The 22,602-nt window shown below is 46.0% G+C and overlaps 1 protein-coding gene across 3 annotated transcripts in view; it reads left to right on the top strand.

The window, feature by feature from the left end:
- The window catches only part of LOC147455947 (N-terminal acetyltransferase A complex catalytic subunit NAA10-like), an 80,546-nt gene that overhangs the window by 28,546 nt on the left and 29,398 nt on the right, over window positions 1–22,602 (top strand). For 2 of the 3 annotated variants that reach the window (XR_015188423.1, XM_086514572.1), the window contains exon 2: window positions 3,918–4,105. The exons of the other annotated variant lie outside the window; for it this stretch is intronic. The gene's annotated coding sequence lies outside the window, so the exon portion shown is untranslated. Of the gene's footprint in view, window positions 1–3,917; window positions 4,106–22,602 lie in introns of those variants that run through there. 3 annotated transcript variants of the gene reach the window in all.

Here is a 22,602-nt window from a genome sequence, read left to right as displayed (position 1 = left end):
TGTGTCACAACCTAGTGATGCATTTGACCTTGGAACGGGAGGGACATGTTGCATGTATCCTAGGCTCCATGCTAGTGCTACCGGATGCCCACGAGATGTGTTATTGGAATGGGACCATAGTCCGGGGGCAGCCCCTAGCGTTTTTTAGGCTGACTCTCCGTGTTTCTTTGGGCAGCTGTGTTGGGCAGGATGGCGATCATCTCTTTTGGAGCAGATCCATGACTTGTTTCCTTTTTAGGGGATCCCCATGTGTTGTCGATCTTATCAGGACGCGCACTTCCCATCGGGAGATGGATCCTCTCTCTCTCTCTCTCTCTCTCTCTCTCTCTCTCTCTCTCTCGGCTCTTTACGTCGTTTGTTAGGTGCTTCCTTGGTTGTGTCAAAGGTTATTGGAGCAACCTACGGGATTTGCAAAGGCAATATTTCCCGTATGAGGAGATTGATGAGGCCATTCCACTCGATTGGCATGCGAGAGAGAGAGAGAGAGAGAGAGAGAGAGAGAGAGAGAGAGAGAGAGAGAGAGAGAGAGAGAGAGAGAGAGAGAGAGAGAGAGAGAGAGAGAGAGAGAGGCTCTTTACGTCGTTTGTTAGATGCTTCCTTGTTTGGGTCAAAGGTTATTGGAGCAACCTACGGGATTTGCAGAGCGAATATTGCCCGTATGAGAGAGATTGATGAGGCCATTCTACCCGATTGGCATGCCTTCATCGAGGGAGAGACTACTTTACTTTCCCATCAAGGATGGTCGGCGTACTTCGACCCCATCTCAGGAGACCCGATTGTCGCTCAGCAGGGGACTCTAGTCTTTAACATCGTCGAGATTGGCCATCATGGTCATGTCATCAGATTGGACTTTCAAGGTGAGGTTTCACCTGATCAGAGAGTGGTTGGCTCTTTCGAGAGGAGATCATGTGTCGACCCTGTTTTCATGGATTTGGGAGGGCAAGCCCCTTGTTCAGTTGGACTGGGATCTTGGACAGTAACACTAGCCTTCTCTGAGCGATGGTGACGCCCCCCTATGCTTTTTTGAGTACACAGTCTCCCTTGGAGGAGGCTTCTTTGCGCACTCGGCATCCACCTCAAGGCTCATCGTCCTCACTAGTTAGAAGTGTGGCAGGACCGGCGTATCCTCCCACTTTCCAACGACAGTTGGAAAGCTGGGGGCACATGCTGGATTGCCTGTAGGCACTTGGTCAACAGTCATTGGTCATGGTAGCACATGCTGGATTGCCTGTAGGCACTTGGTCAACATTTATTGGCCATGATAGCACATGCTAGATTGCCTGTAGGCAATTGGCCAACAGTCATTGGTCATGATCCGACTTGTCACGGAGATGTACTTTGGAGCCTGAGTCTTTGAGGCACTGTTTCGGGTTTGCGGATATGCATAGCGAGTGTGGATGACAGTTTGTTGTTTGTTGATTAGAGTGGGCATCCATGATGGGTTTGTGATGTTGGAACTTGGGGTAGTTGCATGGGTTTTGTAATTTCTGGGGTCACACACCTTTTTCCAAGGCTTGCTGACAAATCTGATCTGCCTGCATACTCCCTTTGGATATAGACTAGGTATTCTACAGATGATACCAGATGCAGGTCATGAGCTGGATTTGTGCCACCGAGACACAGTTTTCACCACGATATGCAACATCACGCTTAAGACCATGTGGAAGGCTCTCTGTGCGCAGATTCTGGGCTCTCAATCTCCCCTACATTCACTGTTTTGACAGCCATTTGGACAGAACTGCTGCAGACTCTGCGAAGTCAGTGGGACTCTTCAGCGGGCTCCTCTTGGGTAGCGGAAAGTGTCGACGTGTCTTTCTTCATAATAGATGGGCGAGATCATTAGTTCTTTTCCGTCGAGATCATGGCCACACAACATGGCATTATGCACCCCCACAATTGTTCCTTTTACATTCATCATATAGGCCACCATGATGTATATACAATTCACACCTTGTTAGCCCACTTTAGTACTTCCTCTTGGCGATAGACCATTGTACTTCTCCAGAGGTCTCTTTTGTACACAAAATACAGCCCCTTTTCTTGAGAGACACACACACACACACGCGCACGTATACTAGTCATAAGTGGTTTTTTTTAATAAAAAAAAAACTTCCCAAAAACACAAAATCCCCCCCCCCCGGTTGCATAATAAAGACAACCTGGGACTTGGTCCCCGCTTAAACCAAAGCGTGAAGTAATATCATTACATGGGGTAGGCGGCCCTTGTCCACTCTCGATCACCTTGCTCAGGCTATGGTGCCTACAGGCTCGCGTAGATTGAGGACGGCCGATTGCATTCAAAACTGATGGCTCTGGGAGCGTGCATGACATCCTATTTATATAGAGGTGAGGGCATACTTTGGCTCTCACTTAGCCCTGGAGTAGGTCTTTTTTCTGCTCATTTTTCCGCTGCTGTCTGATCGTGATTAAATGGAGCTTGCAGCTCAAGAAACACAGGTACCTTACTACAAAACTTCGGTTTTTGTTTTAATGTTGTTGCAGTACCATGCATGGTAAGAAAGATGTCGTCTACATTGTGTATATGTCTTAGACTTAGAGAGACAAACTTTTTTGCCTAGCATTTGAGCAAAATAATGAAGCTTTTTGAAGCACCTGCATGTAATTTAGGTGTCGGTTCTGAGAAAAACCGCTGCATAATCATAACATGGGCATTATTGTTGGCCTTGGGACTGCTTGTGCATAAAAAGCAACTGTTTTTCTATCTTGTTGATTGTACCAATGGGGATAAACACATGAGGGAATGGTGTTAGCGCCACAAATGGCCATATTGGTTTTTTCTGCCGCTTTAGGACCTTACCTGCGTTTCGTGGTAAGGTACCTGAGTATGGGTTTTTTGGTTATGGGTTTTTGTAGTAAGGTACCTGGTTATGGATTTTGGCATGGTTGGCTTCAATTGGGAGCCTGTTGATATAAACACGGTTAACTGGTTTTTTTCAAACTATTGGGCCGGGGCATGATTAGCATGTGCCTTAAGGCCTCGTATGCATAGAATGGGGCTGAGTTACTGTCAAACACATGCTCGGACTGTTTCTTGCTATTGGGTGTTGTATTGGCTCTTTCTCGAGCAGTTGCAGGTTTGTAGCTACTGGTTGTTTATGGCTCTGCAAGTTGTGCGCTACTGGTTGTAATACTGGCGTTTGTGCGCATACTGGTTGATTGGGGCCTTGTTCTTAACCATTGCAGGATGTTAATTTACACTCTTTTTTAAAGCAAAATGACATATTGCATGACGTGCATGGTTGGAAGTTATGTGTTAAAAACAATTTGTGTTAGCTTGGCGTGACAAATTGCTGGGCTTAAGTACAGCTTGGCACTTGGGCCGGACACTGTCGTTCTTTAAAAGTTGATAATGACTTGTGGATATCTTGGCATTATGAAGGTAAGTATATGGCTGGTATTTTCAGCTTTGGCATAGCTTCCAAGCTATGATTCAAAAAATGGGATTCCATATTAATAAGAGGGAGTCTTGCTACCTTGCTAATTGGCTATGCTAGTGGTTTTCAGCTGATACCGTCTCTTGCCAAAAAATAGAAATTAAATGATTAGGTATCTTATACGGAAAAGGTCGGACATGACCTATCTTTGTCTAAAGGGATACCAATGATACCATGGGATTACTAAGTCTGAAGGTAAGTATATGGTTGCTATTTTTGGGCTTAAGCATAGCTATCGAGCTATGGATCTTGAAATGTTTGGACTCTTGGTGGACTTCACCACTCGCATTAGAAAGTAAAATGTACCACTCATTTTTTTTTAAAAGACTACTAAATAACCTAGCTTGTCTAAAGTAATTAAATCCTATAAGATGGACATGGATAACAACTGATATGGTCCATTGATACCTGTAAAATACATCCAAGGCTAACTGAATTGTTGTCTTGTTTGGATGGATGCAGGTAAGGACTCTATCTTATCTTGGAGGGTTTTCTTTTATTTGGCAAGCAACCTTACTGTAATGAAATACTCACTGAGAAACGGCGAAGTTCTTTTACTACTAATCTTACTGAAAGAGGATCTCTTTCCTACAATCATTGTACCTAAATAATTCTGATACTGAGTTATTTTTGTACATATCAGTTCATTATTCCTTGGCCAGCTGTCTTTTGAATGTAAAAATTCCATTATGTCTTATTAGTTAAGATTTAAAAACACACACACACACACACACACACACACACACACACACACACACACACACAGAGAGAGAGAGAGAGAGAGAGAGAGAGAGAGAGAGAGAGAGAGAGAGAGAGAGAGAGAGAGAGAGAGAGAGAGAGAGAGAGAGAGAGAGATGATGAAATGACATGCTATATTAACGTCTTCAAACGGCGAAAATGACCTATGAGACCAATCTGTTACAAAATGGTGAATCTAATACCATGTCTGGGTACAACAAAACTAGAACAAAGATACTACTACTAGAATCCATCCTCATCTGCTCTCTGGACATCGAGAGAGTATGGCTCGAATCCTTTGCTGTAGTCTTCGTCGATGCTATGTAGCCCCTCTCCTCAATCGTGGCTGTTTGGATCTCCGTAGCTCCAAGGCTCGGTCGACGAGAGTGCTTGTAGTGGTCGAATGAGTGTGGGCCGAGCTTTGTAGTGATGGTTGCTCCTTTGACTGTCCCATATCTAGTGAAAAGAAATCTGTAATCTGTCTCTGGGACTCTCTCTCTCTCTCTGTCTCCCTAGTAAAGTGTCTCTATATCTGTGTAACTCAAGTAGATATAGCCCAAGACATCTCTGATCCTCATAACTCATGACCCTAGAAAAAAGACCGAAACCCTCTCTGAATAAGCAGTGGAAATGGCTCCATATCTCATAGTACAATATGTGCAATAACATATGTAATGTAGCTCTGTCTCTGGCTCTAGTTGGCATAAGTGGCATATCTTGTTATTTGCTGTTGGTATCCCTTTGAATCTACCAGTCTCAATCTCTAGGTGATGTGAGGATGTGCGTATCTGACCAATGGCACACCGTAAACCATGAGATATATGTGTATCCATGTAGCTGGGTCGAATCACAAACCCATCTCCTTTGAGCTGGAGAAAATGCTCTCCATAGAAAGCCATCTTCGTGCCCAACTTCTCTGGCGGCTCTATCGATGTCCTCTTGGTATCTAGTTGGATTAGGTCTTGACGAATGAGTCTAGTAATCTGCACCCGTGTAAGAGACATCGAGGGTGCCTGAAGAGAGTACTGCAAAGTGGGCAGCGTGTGCATGGTGATATCACATCACACATCCAACCCTATGTGTCTTTGGACAAGCTACCACATGTCCAGGGTTTAGTTTAGTCAAGTCAGTCTAGAATAGAAAGTGATCTGACACTTTTGTGAGTCTGTTCGCAGACCGTGCATGTCGAGACACTTAGATTAGATACATATCCTCTGGAAGCACACAACATGATCATCAGATTACAGTCAGAACCCATCAATAGCATTTTTACAGTGCATAGACCTATTTTCCCTATTTTTGACATTTTTCACTTATTATTTTTAAGGGACTTTTGTTGGAAACTAGGTAGGGAAATTTTGCTAAGCAAGTATATCAAGAAACGTAGTGCTAGCACTTTCTGATAGAAGAGGCAGCAGGAGCACCTTGTTCAACAGGCACCTTCTCAGCAAGACCCCAGAGACAACAGGCCTAGCGTTTTTTGCATCAGCATTGACCTAGCGTTTTGCTTCCAGATCAGCCAGCGTTTTTGCATTGCAACAGCCTGGCGACAGTACGACCTCAGATCAGCCCTAGCATTAGCAGTTTCCCCCGCAGATAGCAGATCAGCCCTAGCGTTAGCAGAATCCACAGTGACAGCAGAATTCAGCGCTAGCTTTTTTGGAGCAGCAGGACATTCAACGTTTTGCAATTCCATCGCGACAGATTCAGCCCTAGAACCAGTGTTTTCAGTTTTCAGGAGTTAGAGCCCGCAGAGGAAGTCCCAAACCTCGTAGATCTCACCTTCCCGTAGCAGATCCTCGCCGCACGGTGAGATTCCGCAAAGTTCGCAGTTTGAGCCTGGAAAACGCAGATTTCAGCATCTGCGTTTTCAGCGCGTCGTTGTTGCATCGTCGTCATCGCCGTCGTCACCGACATAGAGTCAGAATGTAGATAAAGATTTGCAGATTTCAGCCCTTAGCATTTTCAAATTTCAGCCCGTCTCGTCATCGTCCTCATCATCGTCGACATCGTCGGCAAGTCCAGGCATTGTAGAGATTTGTGCAATCAATAGTAGACCGCTGTCGCCATAGAGAGTAGGGCCTTCAGAGGAGGGTTTGACAACATTTAGGTGTCTTATTCTTCTCTCTCTATCTCTCAGTCTTAGCACGTTCATTCACAGTGTTCATCCACTTTGTTTGTGATCATTTGCACTCTCTCACTAAAGGAACGGAAGGCTCTCCCTTCTGTAAGTAAAAGGAACTCTTGAGCAGTGTTCGGAGCACTCATCTTGAGCAAAGTTCAACATTCACTTCCGCTGCATCTTACATTGGTATCAGAGCTTTGGCAGTGTTTTGTACACTCAAGGAAAGAACCACAATTTTTTTTTGCCTGTTGCGGTCGCACGTAACCAAGATTTCTTGGGCGTGTCGATTCCTAATCGTGTTTTTGAAGAATGACAGGAAACCCAAGAAAGAAGGGCTCCTTGTTCCTCTTTTCACTCATTGAGAGCGGACCGTGCACTTAGCAGCCGACAAATCGTCGTGAGGTAGGAAAAAGCAACCTTGGTGTGATCGCAAGGCTGCCATGGGGTGCGCCCGGTGGAAAAGAGCCAAAATTAGGTGAAGAGAAGATCTTTCTCTAACACAGATTGTAAGCGAAAGAAGAACCTCAAGAACTCAACAACTCAAGAACCTCTAAGACCCTCAAGAACCTGAAGAACTCAAGACCCAAGATCCACAAGAACCCAAGTTCCTCGTGAACTTAAGAACCAAAGATCTCAGTGGATGGTCATCACCCAAAGAGGAATGCATACTTTGCATGAAGGTGATAAGCATGAGAGTGGTGAAGAAGAATTTTCCCCACCAGGAGGTTTTTCCGACCCTCCCCTTTCCCCATCTACGCCAAGGATTGCACGAATTCCTATGGAGGAGTTGAAGCAATTGTGGAAAGGAAGTTAGAACACGAAGAAAGAAAAGCAGAAAGAGAAGCATAAAGAAAGGCCTACGAAGAAAGAAGGGCAGCCATAGATCATGAATACGAAGAAAGAATGGCAGCCATAGAGCGTGAGCATGAGCGCGAGAACAAAGAAAGAAAAGCAGAATTTGATCGCGAGAACAAAGAAAGAGAAGCAAAATTTGATCACGAGAACAAAGCAAGACAAGCAAGGAACAATCGACACAAGAAAGAGATGTTGCAACTCTTTTCTCAAGTTCAGGCACAGATGCAGATCCTCGCCGCACGGTCAGATCCCGCAAAGTTCTCAGTTTCAGCCCGGGAAACGCAGATTTCAGCATCTGCGCTGAAATCTGCGTTTCAGCGCGTTGTCGTTGCATCGTAGTCATCGCCATCGTCACCGACATAGAGTCAGAATTCAGCAGATAAAGGTTTGCAGATTTCAGCCCTTAGCATTTTCAGATTTCGGCCCGTCTCGTCGTCGTCCTCATCGTCGTCCACATCGCCGGCAAGTCCAAGCATTGTAGAGATTTGTGCAATCAATAGTAGACCGCTCTCGCCATAGAGAGTGGGGCCTTCGGAGGAGGGTTTGACAACATTTTGGTGTCGTATTCTTCTCTCTCTATCTCTCAATCTCAGCACGGTCATTCACAGTGTTCATCCACTTTGTTTGTGATCATTTGCACTCTCTCACTGAAGGAACGGAAGGCTCTCCCTTCCAAAGTAAAAGGAACCCTTGAGCACAATTCGGAGCACTCATCTTGAGCAATGTTCAACATTCACTTCCGTTGCACCTTACAGGTGAGCCATGGGTCTGAAACCATGATGTCATCTGTGCATTCCAGCGTGAAGTGTCCCCCTCAAGACTTAACTGCCTGGAAGACTCAAGGGCCAGTCTAGCATATCTGTCTCTAGTAGTATCCCACAAGTTGTGCACAAAGGAGATTGATCTGGTAAGCGCCTTAATCTTCATAGGAGGGGCAACTAACTTTGCTCGAATGATGGCGTTGGGTACGGAGGCCTTGGTTCTGATCAATCGAGAGATCATAGATACCAAGGGTCTCTCCATGCGTCTCCAACCATCTTGGCCTATAGAAGGTCCCTATATCTGTACCTCATACAATATAGCTGAGGCTACTAAAGTATTAAAGAGCCATAACTTTGTTCGAGGTTCCTGGAACTGACCTGCGAACACATCCTCTCCAAGCCTCCCAAGGCCCCTAAAGCTCTTGTCAGTCTAGTCTCTGCTGCTCTCCCCAAAGAAAACCTCGGCCCAGTGAAGACAACCCCAAGGTAAGTGTATGCATCTGTATACTCTACAATCTCCTAACCATATGTGAAAGTCTGTGTCGATCTCCTAATCCACTTTGGTGTGGTACTAAACACCATAATCTTGGTTTTACCAAGGTTTACAGACAATCCACTATCCTCTGCAAAACTGTGTAATGCATCGAACTGTCGCTGCATACCCTCTGGTGAGTCACAGATCAACACAATATCATCAGCATATAACGACAATGGGATCCACGTCCCTGCCAGCTCGGCACCTCTATCACCCTCTCTGTCAATGTAATCACACACCTCATCAACATACATACCAAATAGAGTAGGAGACAATGGGCAACCCTGTTTCACTGTCACAAACTGGTGATGTGGCAAGCCTCCAGATACACACACACACACCCTACTGACGTGGAAGCAGCCCGTAAAACGCACTGCAATTTCCATCGGAAAATGCGTTGTGACAGGCTGACGTGGCAGGCAGTAGAAACCTCCGCTATTTTCGTTGAGTTGATGACGTGGCAGCCCAAACGATTTTTCCCCATATTACGCTGGCTGATTTTTTGGCAGCTTTTGGAGCAAAGGTTTTGAGTTATACTTTTGGGGCTCTGCTTCTAGGGCAATCCTTGTAACATGAAATAGGTCTTTTGGGCCTCATTACTCAGAGCATCTGCACGCAGAGTCTGAGCGTGAGTGCCGCGAACTTCCTTGCACTTTGCACAGATTAATATAAAAAGAAATACCGAGAGGGGCGCCAGTTCCGAGGAGGACACTTCGTCTACCAAAAGGCGGAGATGCATCGTCTTTTTGAAGCAGAGGCTGATCATTCTCATGTCTTGTGTGATAAAAAGATCTTTTTTTTCATGATTAGTATGCGCTCGAGAACATTTCTACCTAGTCTGATCCATGCTTCCTTTGAGAGGTTTTGTGAAGGACCAGTGCATTTTAGACAACATCTTCACATTCTATGAGGCAATTGAGTGGGCATGCCAGTCAAGACAGACGGTAGCTATTATGCTTCTTGATTTTGGGAAGGCTTACGATAGAGTTGATTGGAGGGCACTTTACAGAGGATGTGCTCAAGAAATGCATTAGTGATGGCAACGGCCATGATGCCATTGCCACAAATATGCTTCACCATTCGCTTAAAAACCAAACAACGAAATAAGTTCAGTCTTGACGCCACAGGCAAAGTCCAACCCTTCTTGTAAAGCTTTTTGATCGGCGGCGGGATTAGTGACGCACCAGCATGTCGCGAAAGAGGTCTTCGATGTTGCCATAATTAGCGCTAAGGGTGCATCCAATCAACAGCACCGCCAACATGAGAAGTACGCAAAAAAACCAAATGACTTGTGCTAGTTGATAAGTGCACCATTGGCCAAGCAAAAAGTAGCAAGAGCATCCCGTAGACAGTCCAAAGTGTGTGTGACATAGCGCACAAAGAGCATAGTGTCATTTGCATACTCCTGATCCAACACATTTGGCAAGCCATCCAAATGCATACAAAGACCTTGTTGATGAGGACTGTAAGGGGGGTGTGCAGGACAATTTCACATGGCTACCCAAAGGACAAACTTGCAGATATTCTTTTTGCATATTGGCATTGATGTCTCTGTTGAGCGTGCATGATGGGGCTGGGGATTGTGGTGATGGGCTGCAAAGGGGGTCTCCAATGGCCTCATCTGAGGATGAGAAGGGGAGGGGTCTGGCTGCATGGAGAGCTGATGCAAGAGACTAATGGAGAGAGCGTTTGTGGTTAGAGAATAGAAGGGGTGAAGGCTAATTGCAGAGGGTGAAAATGTCAGATGTCTCCTCCCGATGTGTGTCCAAGATGGGAAGAAAAGGTTGTTTCTGTCGGGGTTTTAGGACCTAGAACTCTCCAAGTCACCACGAGGGGTTTGCATATGAGAGCCAACTCTCGAATTCGGAAGGTCAATGGGTGCATTGGGTGTGAGGAAAAACAGCCCTTGAGTATGTGCACTAGCCTCAAAGTTTGCACGAGCAAAACATGAAGTCTATGGCCCCAAATGTCAAAGTGCGTGTCAATTGACTTCTTCTCAAAATTGCACAAATGTCACGTGCACACACAGTTTTAGGGTAGTGTGAGGTGTGTGTGTCACAACCTAGTGATGCATTTGACCCTGGTTATTCTGGCCGTCAATCTTCCTTTGCATCTGCAAGAAAGCAAAAGAAGCGTGTATGATTTGAAGGACTATCCAGTTCTTCTTTTTCTTGTCCTTCTTCTGAAAGTTTTTGTAGCTCTTCTCACTCGAGCGAGGAGGACAGAAAAGGCAAAAAGCGAAGCAAAAAGCAAAGCTTCGAAAAGGGCAAGAAAAAGGTGCCCAGTTTCTGACAATTCTACAGAGTAGTCATTCTTTGATAGTTCAGACTCCGATGACATATGTTTTATGAAAAGAAGAAGCATTTTTACAGAGCCAACCAATATGACTTCCTTGAAGACAAAAGCAAGAAAGTGAAAGAATTCAAAGAAGGTGGACAATTGATTAAATTTGAATCCTTTTCTGGGTTCCGAGTTGCCCCGAGGGCTTTTGCCTTCATTCAGCAGTTTGACATAGCCTTCTCTGGAGGGCACTACTTAGAGCACTCCAAGATTAGGAGGGCTACATCTTTCTTCAAACGAAATGCTCGAACATGATGATCGACTCTTCTTCTGAGAAAGGAAGCTCCAGGTAAGTGGTTAAAATTCAAAAGGCTCTTTATTTCTTCTTGGTTGACTCGGGAGTACGAACGAGATATACGAACCGCTTGGAATCATCTTCGGATGACCAAGGGAGATTCTTTGTATGCTTATTGCGAGAGATTTTGGAACTCTTTTCTACCAACCTCTTCATTTAAGAAGGTCTCTTTCAAGGAACTGATTGAGCGGTTATACTGTGAACTCCCTACAGAGATCCGAGACTACTGCATGGAACAAAAGTTGAGTTCTATTCAAGATTTGATGGGTCATGCGAAACGGGTTTCGCGATACATTCGGGAAATTTGCTTATGCCACTAATGACATCTTGACTCTGAGAACCCAACATACCTCTCACAATGAGAGTAGAAAGAGAAAGAGTTCCCAAGAAAAGAAAGATAAGGATACACGACCCCAGCTCATTTGAGAGAGGGCCAATTACATCAAAGAAGGAAAGTGCTTTGGTTGCGGGGAACATGGGCATGTCTCCGCAAAGTGCCCCAAAAGGGCACAACAAGAACAAACTGAAGACAGGCCAGAGAGTTTGAGAGCAACAGAGGAACGTGGCAGAAAAGGCAACTTGAAGCAGGACTAGTACCAGATTGCATGGGTACTGACCCAAGCCTGATTGATGCAAGTACAAAACTTTGCCGAGCTTGGGGCAAAGTGAAAGATCAAGAAGCCTTGATTTTCTTCGATGGAGGAGCCAAGGCTAACTCATTTCACCCGAATTGGCGGCGCGGCTCGAGATTACACCCGATAGGATGGGACCACCAGCAGAGGCAGTTCTAGCGGCACCCGAATAGGACATAGCCATTACGCATGTCATTGGCAAACTTCGGGTATTTGGGGCACGAGGACTTTTACATAATGCCCTTGGAAGGTTATGACGTCCTCCTAGGAGTCCCTTGGTACCATAAGAACAATACTGTGGTCGATTATCGGGCAAAGAAAGCAACTTTGATGAACGAAAAGGGCCGAAAAATTATACTTGATGTAAAACTGAAGGGCGAGTCTGTCCCTATTGTATCGGCTTCGGCCATTTCCAAATTAATGAAATCCAGTCTGTTTGTTTACTTGATCTACTTGAAAGAGTTAAATGATGAACTTAGAATGAACATGTTTGAACTTGGCTTTTCTGGTGGGGATCATCTGTGCCCCTAGGCCGTTAACATTTTGGTTCCCTAGTGCCATATTTGCCTGCTGGTTGGAAAAAACAGCCATGACAAAATCTCCCTCTGGCACCCTAAACTGGCCATGCTTGCATTGAAACCCTTGCTACATGCCAATATTACCATACATGGGGTTTGACATTATCCCTTGCATACCCCCAAAGACTGTTCCTGGGATATATTGCTGGTTTTCAGGCGCATAACCAGCCATGCGTTGAAACAAAGATCCATTCCCGAAATACCCATGTGGTACTGTGGGTGGTGGAAGAACTTGTTGCATAGCTTGGAAAGTCGTTCCCTGTCCATTTAATGCAACATTTGGACTCTAGAAGGTGGCTGGCTAGACTGGTATAGCTTGTGGAATAAGCGTCCTAACTACCTACTCGTGGACAGAAGGAATTTATCTTGGAGCCCCAACCGACTTCTGCGAGTGCTCCATGCCCTGCTAAGACACATAAGGTACCTGGGCTTGAGCCTCAATGGGCTCTGTTGCATGAGAAAGCTGCCTTGTATGCTGTAACACTGGTGGCGCTTGCAGAATTTCCATAAACCTAGGATTCTGCACCAACGGAGAAAGCACATTCACAGCATCAAACAACTGTGTCGTGAACGCATCCTTGTCTAGTTGCCCAGTCATAAACCCTTGACCTTGTGGAGTATTCACATCAACAAAAGGTTCAGCTAGGGGTGGCCGTGAACAGTCTCGTCAACCTCGAACACTGGAGAAGGAACAACCTGTTTGTCCTATGAAGAGGAATCCTCTTCCCTGGTGTCATTCGCTTTGTCAGCCATAGTGTAATTCCAAGTTCTTGTGCTTTGTGTCCTCACCGAAAACAAACCAAGGCTCACTTCTTAAGGAAAAAGTGATTTTGTCTTGGGGACGGAACCATGAAACCGGCCCGTAGACTCGCTAGAGGACGGTAGACTTTAGCTTTTGCCCGATCTTTACATTGTTAAGCCCCATGATACAGAGGAACTTCACAAATAAACCCGTGATTGGAATTTAACACTTCAAACAAAAACATGGCTTGGCAGCTAGAGTACTTCAAGCAGACAGCGACACCCTGTAGGCCCCAAAGACTGGTGCCCCTTTTGGTATTTCTTTATTCTTATTGCAAATACACGATCCGAACGCGTCCACCTAACTCTCACCAAGCTGTCCAAACTTGTCCATGGCTGTAATTACAGGTTTTTGACCGAATTTTGCTAGCATAACCGCGCCGAACCCCTGTAGGACAAAACTACACTTCAAAGACACTTTCCCTTGCATTTTGGAAGCTTTCCAGTGAGCTACCGCTCAATGTCATTGTGCTGTAATTCTATGTTTTGTCATTGTCGGGTGCCCAAAACCCCTTACAGGCATCTCAAGGCTTTCACAAGACTCACCTGGTAATTTCTTACAGTTTAGGTGCAAAACCCTAAACCTGCAAAAAAACACAGCAGGCTGTAATTTTCTGTTTTGGTTCATTTTGAGCTGAGCGAACACGCCTACAAGTGTCCCAGGTGCTCCCACACGCAATGGGACAGTTCCCCTTTGAATCGGATGAGTTTTCACGCGAGAAAACTCTCTGTTTTCATAATTCTTTGTAATGGAACTGTGTGTACCTGTGGGGGATTAGCAATTAGCTAATCCGGTTCCTGTACAGAAGGCTTTTGCCTTAGCAAAGGCGCATAAAAACCCCAGAAATGTACATATCATCTGAGAAGCCCAACTAGTGGGGCATTATTAAATGTGCAAAGGGGAGAGAGAGATGCACGAGAGCAAATCATCGCGCTACATGAGACAAGGGAGAAGGCAAGTTTTCCATTAAAGCTGTGATCACCTGCACTTGCTACTCTCTCTCTCACACACACACACACACACTTAAAAAAAAAACACACACACACACACAGACACACACACACACACACACTGTGTAGTAATAATGACTTGAAAATCAGCTCCCTTCTCAAATATGGGCACCCCTCTTGGTGATGAATTTGGCAAACTGCTCTGGAGCCGCCATGTGTCCCCTTTGCCTCTTTTGAGTTGATTTCCTAGTACCCACCAACTTATAAGTGTCACGTGGGGCCTAAATGACTTTGAATTGAGCCTAACGACCCTCTTATTGCTCGGATTTCAGTGCCGATCTACCTGACCATCTCGTGGTGACGTGCCCTTCACTGTTGTGGTGATTTTCTCGGCCATCGGCCGTTTCACATTGGCCACACAATGTCAGGCCATTTGTGACTTCGAAAAGATGGTCCCAAAAATTAAATAAAATCAAGGGAAAGAAACCAACAACTAAGGTTATTGGCTGCCACAGCCTCGTGACAAGTGCATTTGTACGACCTCGGACGTTGCCCGAGCAAGGGGATGCTGTCGAATGGTGGCTATTGTCGGGTGGTTCACTCGACGCGTGCCACCAATGCAAAATCAAGGGAAAGAAACCAACAACTAAGGTTATTGGCAGCTGGCTGCCATAGCCTCGTGACAAGTGCATGTCTACGACCTCTGATGTTGCCCGAGCAAGGGGATGCTATCAAATGGTGGCTATAGTCCGGTGGTTCTCTCGACGCATGCCACCAACGCATGTCACCGACGCGTGTCCATAGGCTATCCATGTAGCTGGGAAATCCTTTCGCAAGTTCATTTCAAGGAGATCGAGAAAGGACTTGAGTAATGAGAGAGTAGAGAGGGAGCTTGAGGGCCGAGGCTTGAGCAATAAGAGAGTGGAGAGGAAGCTTGAGGTTTGAGCAATGAGAGACACTAGATTAGAAAGGACACTAAGTAGAGGCTCTTGGGCATTGGCACTTGAGTGTGGAAAGCTGAAGGCTTGACTCTTGAGGCTTGAGCAATGAGGATTGAGGAGGCCAAGCCCTCCCTTTTGTAAGCTACGGAAGCCCCAAATGTGCCTCAAAACTCCCCCTAAAAGCATGGTGAAAATAGGCTCCAAATGGCTAAAAACTGTCCCAAAATTGGACGGTTTCAAATTGTCCAGTGGCCATTTCTCATTTCTAACAGCCTAGCTGTTCCGAATGCCATTCTCAGGACGTCCCTTTGCAACCCCACTGAAACTAGCGGCTAGCCATTCCCGTCCGTCCTTGAGGGCGGTTACAGACTGTCGACGCCTCTGCCCATCCACTCAGGGGACGGGCGGGGAGGCTTTACACACTAATATGCCCAAGTCGTCATATATTAATAAAAGCGACCCCACTTACATGTAACGCAGCCTTGTTCTATTGGTTACGCACTTTGTCTTTTTCGGTGGGGCCTGAGGTTCAACCCCTGCCCATGTATGGGCGGGGGAGCTTGGCAGTCCACGGAGTTGTCCAACGCGCATCTCACGGAGCAAATAATCTTTTGGCATCTGGCTGCCAGCTCAGCTCACGTACCTGCCGCCCAAGTTTGGGCAGCCAGTCTGTAACCGCCGTGAGAGTCCCCGATCGCCCCTGTTCCGAAACAGCCGTCCCTTGGCCCTAGGGTGCCGATCCCCGATCCCTTGTTTCTATGCCTCGGCTATGAAAATTGGTTCGCCACGGATATAGGTATAGAACCCCGATGATACACATTTTCCGGATATAGTTTGACTTAGAGATCCTACTATAGAGTTGTTTTGTCAACAATGTTTCTGGCTATCGGTCGCCCATATCAATGCCTCAAGTGCCATGCTTTTGGACACATGGTAAGCGATTGTCCTACCCACGTGCAATGTGCAGTGGAATTGATTAGATGTGAAGTTGGAGATGAATGGTCTGGATGAGTGCTCAATGCGTACTCAAGGTTCCTTTTATTGAATGAGAGATGTACAATAGACTAGAGAGAGAAGAAAGAATGATACTGTGAGTGAAGGTTCTGTGGGTGATAGAGAGAGAAGAAGACCAACATCGGATGGGGTCCCAAACCCCCCTCCAAGGGCCCCTCTCTCTATCGCTAGAGAGGTATTTGCTTTAGATTGCAGAAATGCTGATGCGGTGGTCCTAGATGTTAAGATGCTGATGGGATCTTGATGTAGAGGCTTGGTTCTGTGAGGGCTGAAATGAATTGATGGGATCTGCAAGTGCTGACGAGGCTGTGGGCTGAAATTTGCACGGATGATCTGGGATGCAAAATTGCTGTGGATCTACGGCTGAAATTTGAAAACGCTGGTGCTGAATGAGGGCTGAATTCTGTCATTTTGCTGATCTGGTACGACGATGCGTTTGTGTGCTGAAAATGCTATGGGTACCGATGGGCTGATTATGAAAAAACCCCATGAATGCTGAGGTTCTGTTGGATCTTGATGCTTGTATTGAGGGTACTGATTTATGCTTGAGAAGTGACCCGTAGAGTCACTTATTTATGGAATCTAAACTGGATTGGGCAATCTCATAAAAAATCCCACGATTTCTCAAATTGTCAGTTATTAATAAGTAAATAAACTCATTTATAAGAGGTGCAGTGGTGTATGCATTTCTGTGGGACCCGCCGTTGGCATCATTGTGTGTGTGACCATGGTACATTGGTGCATGGCAGAGCGATATGGATCACGCTAGAGATTGATGCCTCTTTGGTAGGTGTTATGTGTATCTATGCTCCCACTTTGGCTCAGGATAGAGCTGAGTTTTGACAAAAGATTTTGAATGTATTGCCTACTGTAGATTCATGGATTGTTGGGGGTGATTTCAACAATGTAGATACTTGTTAAAATTGTCGGGCAGTTCATGTGCCTTCGCTGTTGTTTGTTGCATATGTGAGAGAGTTGCTTGGAACAAATTATTTTTTGCAATTTTTGGTACAAATGCCTGGCATGTCCCATCCTTAACTCGCACTCTGTAGTCATTGCAGTTCTTGTGGGGATTCAAGAGGCAACCAGGTCACTTACGTTGATGCCTAGGCAACATCCCATGGTGGGACGATTACGATTTGCAGTGCTACATCATAGTTACCCGGAACACGGAAAGGGAACGGCGACAGGTCTCCTTGTGGAACGGTGGAACGAGAACGGTCCCGGAACGTGAACCAGCGGAACGGGAGGCTTTAAAAGCACCCAAATAATGCAAGTTTTAGCGTTATGTGTTTGAATACAAGTAGTACTAGAGTCCTTTGACTCTAATACCCACAAAAAACACAATTTGAAGACAATTTAACCTTATTATGGCTTGAATGTGATGTGCGACGCCCCAATCATGGTACATCAGCTCGGCAATGTGTGCGCGAGTAGTGGGTGCAGGTGATCACAGCTCAAATGGAAAACTTGCCTTCTCCCTTGTCTCATGCAACGCAATGAATTGCTCTCACGCATCTCTCTCTCCCCTTTGCGCATATGGTAATGCCCCACTAGGTGACCATGTACAAATGTGGGGGTTTTTTGCATGTTTGCAAAGAAAAGAGCCTTTTGTACAAAAACCTGATTAGCTAATTTCTAATCCCCTACAGGTACGCACATTTCCATCGCGAAGAATTGCGAAAACTGAGAGTTTTCTTGTGTGAAAACTCGTCCAATTGAAAGGGGAACTGTCCCATTGTGTGCGGGAGCACTGGAGACACGCGTAGGCGTGTTCACTGTTTGCTCCGTTCAGAACGATTCAAAACAGAAAATTACAGGCTGCTGTGTTTTTTACAGGTTTAGGGTTTCGCACCTAAACTGCAAGGTAACGCCAGGGGAGCCTCGAAAAAGCCTTGGGTGCTTGTACAGGACAATTTAGAGAGATTTTTCACTGAAAACATCAAATGACAAAGTACCATAGGTGATAGCCTACAAGGCCCACGCCATAACAAAAGGCTCATCAACCATCATAAATGAAACCATCCTACTCAAAAAGTCTGTCTATATAGTAGTAGAAAACACTAAATGGCTAGCTCAAAGCTAGCCCATCATCCATGTGATGGCCCCATCCTCAAAAATCATCATCAGATGCAGATGAAGACTCTGTTGAAGAGACCAAGTCCCCATCCATCAGGACATTGCCCTCTTCGTCGTACTTTGGCTTTGCCATCACGGACACCTGTGCCACATGTAGATCATCCTCTACTGCCTCTATCGAAGTCTCAATGAGACGAACAGCCTCATTTGCCCGTTTCCGAGAAGAACGAATAGGTAGCTTCCCTTTACCAATGCTCTCTCTTCGAGCACTATCTGGGTCTGGAGCATGCTCACGTAGAGGAATAGCCAAAGCTCGTGCGCGTGACCTCGTCACACGCCGATCAACACTCTCCAACTCCCTGTGAAGCAACCGAATAATCTCCTCCTGCTCATTTCTGATCTGCGTCTCCACCTCCTCTATAGCACTAGGATCTGCCACCATCTTCACTCGTGTTGGGTCCGCCTGTTGAAAAATAAAAATAGAGGAAATATTATTTAGTACAATGGCCGAGTGTATCATGATTCATGATTCAATCATTCATGTGAAAATTAATAGTGGACCTGCTTGGTGTTCCCAAAGCGTGGTAGGCTTGCACAAGCCTCATATTTGCTTGGCAATAGACTAACTTCTCTAGTTGAGAAGTACTGAGACGATTGCGGATCTTCGTATGTATCAAGGAATAAGCGCTCCAATTGCGCTCGCATGCACCAGCCGAGCAATCCTACAACAATGAGCATTGAGATTTAATATATGGCAATAGTAAGTACCAAGTACATTGTACAAAAACTATAAGTCTCAAGATTTTCAATTACCTGTGAAAGTACTTGTAAAGCCAGATGTGTAAGCATTGGAAGACCTTGTCTCCCATAATTTTGCCACCATGTAAGAGGAAACTTGATAGCCTGTGGCCTCAACACCACATCTCTAGCAAAGGATGGTCCTAGATTGTTCATGAAGCTGATCATCTGTGCATCAATCTCCAGTTGATCGTCAATGTCGTACATCATATTGATGTAGTCATCCTTGAGCTTTAAGAGACTCCGCTCATGGAAAAGCTCTGGCGTCTTGTAGAAAGGATGAAGCAATGCAGCCATCCCATGAATGGGACGACTCATGAAAGTCCATCTCCTTTCCACAATGGCCATGATGTCATCTCGGCTGAAATTTTCAGCAATAAAACAAAGTTGAATTGGCAAATTCAAATGACAACAAGTCTACTAGAAGATTTGCAACAAAAGCAATAATCGATTTTAAAAGACAAGTACTTACCAGTTCTGTGTCAGAGACACGCACTCTGTAATGTGTCTCTTCATCTCCATGAAGAGATGATAGACTAAGCCCAATGTAGAGCCCTCCATGCCTGTGACTCGAAGAAGCACATACACTGGCTGCAATGCCACTGTCAAACTCTGAATCTGTGTCCAAAAGGACTCATCAAGTACCCGTCACTGTATGTATTTAGTGGGCTCTGTGTGCGAGTGATGCATCAATCTCCACTTCAGGTCCACGAATGTCTGGAGAAGTGGATCCCTCAATTTGAAGAGTCTCTGTAGCACTAAATACATATAAGCAAATCTGGTCTTTGAGGGTCGCATCATATCAAGTGTACTGTGGCTCCTGAAGATAGCTAAAGCTTGATGTTTCTTGCGGAAAAAGGTGGTCATCTTAGTGGCATCTGTAACAATAGGCAATACCCAAGGCAACTTGCCTATATCCTCCATAAGTAAGTCAAGACAATGCGCAGCACATGGAGTCCAAGAAATGCGAGGGTAAGCTGCCTCGACCATTTCACCCATAAGTTTACAATTTGAGGCATTGTCAGTCACAACCTGTACCACATTCTCCTTCCCAATCTCATCAATAGCTTTCTTGATGTGCCCAAAGATAAACTCACCACTGATGCGCTCTCCGGCCTTCCCTGCATCCACAACGCGCAAGAACTATGTGCCAAGACAAGACGACACAAGAATATTAATGATGTGCCGCCTATGAACATCACTCCAGCCATCTGATATGATGGTGCACCCAAACTGCTGCCAACCGGCCTTGACCGGGACCAAAGCCTTATCTATCAAAGCCTTCTGCTCATCAAGCATTGTAGTGCGCATCTTCTTATACTCCACCCCTGACCATGAATGTGTGTGACCAACATCAGCTATAGCCCGGACCATCCTCTTCCATTGCTCAGTTCTCAAAACGTTGAAGGAGATGTTGCACTCAATGAGAGTGCGAGCAATCTCCATCTCAATTACCTTTTGACGCTCCTTCACCCAAGCAAGAGAGTTCACACACGAAGGCAAGGTGCTTTGCCTACGTGCATCCATATCACCTCCATCTTTCTCCTCCCGCACAACTCGAGCCCTCTTTCTACTAGAACCAGTAGTGGGGTGCTCCTCTTGAACCTCGGAAGATGAACCACCAAAATCCCCCAATAAGAGCATCATGAAACGCATCCTATGTGTGCTGTCCACCTGTATTTTTTTTTGGTGTTGGTACTTCCGAAAAATTCTTCGCAATCAGTTTGTCCCTAATATCTTGTGGAACCTTTTTGCACCCTCCACAATTGTTGGTCGTGCCAATGCCTGTCAGGTGCTTGACGACATGAGAAATTGTACCCGTGAGCTGAAAATTGCAGTACTTGCATTGCCATCGTCGAGTGCCGGAACCCGCTTGGCGTGGAGTGTTGATAATGCGGATGACATTGGTATGCTCCTTCCAGTAGGGGTTGCATGGCTTAGGCATGATGAATCTGTCGCAAACAATAAGACAGACACGAGAGAGAGAGAGAGAGAGAGAGAGAGAGAGAGAGAGAGAGAGAGAGAGAGAGAGAGAGAGAGAGAGAGAGAGAGAGAGAGAGAGAGAGAGAGAGAGAGAGAGCATTGCCAGTGGTGCATGCATTAACTGGCATAAATCCTATGGGTTACTGGTTGGCAGTGATGACATATCTACTTGGGGGGTAACTGATGATTTCACATGGCTGCAGCCAGGTCAGACATGCAGATATCTGGGCTTTCAGGTTGGATTTGACGTTTCCTCACAGCAACAGTTTGCACCCGTACTACAGTCTATTCGCAGGAAGCTATGCCATTGGTCTTCTCGTCATCTGTCGTTGGCTGGCCGTGCATTGGTCGCCAACCAGGTCATTCTAGCTTCAGTATGGTATACGGCCTCTTGTTGGATGCTACATGCTGGTGTGATAGCTCAGCTCCGCAGACTCGTGCGGAACTTTTTATGGAGTGGCACAGATGGGACTACTGATACTCGTGCTCGAGTTCGTTGGTCCACGATTATTCGTCCTAGGTCAGCAGGTGGACTTGGCATTATTGATCCAGAATTACAGAGCCGCGCCCTTCTTACCAAGCTTATTGTTCGGGGTCTTTTTCCCGGCCAAGAACCTTGGAAAATGCTTCTTCAGGCCGCTCTTTCCACAGTGACTCCACGCCTCGGCACTAGAGATTGCCATACTTGGCAAACAGGGTATCGTTTTCTCTTTACGGATGCCCCCTTGTGCACTAGCACTCTCTCACCTTTCATCCGATCGCTCCTTCAGATTTGGGTATCCATGCGAGGAGCTATCATACGCTCACCTCCCTCATGCCGTGAGGAGATTGAGCGGCAGCCTCTCATTTGGAATGATGCAGTCCTTGATTCTTCGGTTAATCCACCCCGTCAGCTTGGAGAGAGGACTCACATTGATTGGGCTGCTTGGGACACTAGCCCTGCTGCCTCTATGCGGTTGTTTCATGAGACATGTATGCTGGATGCAGATTTTGTGGCAGAACATTATGACATTGGTCGCGGGGTAACAGACAGACTGCTTGAGATTGACTCTGCCATTCCTTCACACTGGGACGCAGTCATGCGAGGCACGGTTCAGATGCCTCCACATTGTGGCTGGGAAGGACTCTTTGCTCAGAGCACTCTCTTATTAGTTCGTTTAGACACCATGCTGTTCACAGTTGATCCTGACTACTCTCCGGGGATGCATGCTAGATTGACATATGCTACCACCTCTCCGCATCTTGTCTACCCCGGCGCTCGATGGGAGGCCATACGTGTAGTTGGCTCTCGTGGGAAGCGTCGTTGTGTTGACCTCCGTTTCGCTTCCGCTGATGCTGCACTTTGGAGGCTTTGAGTGTGGGAGGGTCGTGCCCTATCTTAGCTTTATTGGGACCCAGGAGAGTGGCATTGGCCTCACTCTAACCCCACCGGTGCACATGTATCATTCTTTGAGTACACAGTCAGAATTGGACGATTTGCATTGATGAGACAGCACCCATAGCAGCCCACACGTATGCGTTTCTGGTTACATTCAGGTCTCTCCCATGCCTATCTACATCAGTTTTGGTCAGCTATCTGGGATCTACATGTGGCTCGTCGTATTTCCTTTTTCCTATGGATGATTGCACATGCAGGACTTCCAGTTGGGACTTGGTTAGCTTCTATGGGTCATGACACGTTATGTACTTGCTGTTCTTTGCACCTACTTGAGTCACCTGCA

Source organism: Adiantum capillus-veneris, chromosome 6, assembly GCF_014529385.1.
Source record: "Adiantum capillus-veneris isolate H3 chromosome 6, ASM1452938v2, whole genome shotgun sequence".
Lineage (NCBI taxonomy): Eukaryota > Viridiplantae > Streptophyta > Polypodiopsida > Polypodiales > Pteridaceae > Adiantum > Adiantum capillus-veneris.
Note: the sequence above shows the minus strand (reverse complement) of the source record. Positions and strands in the feature narration are given on the sequence as shown.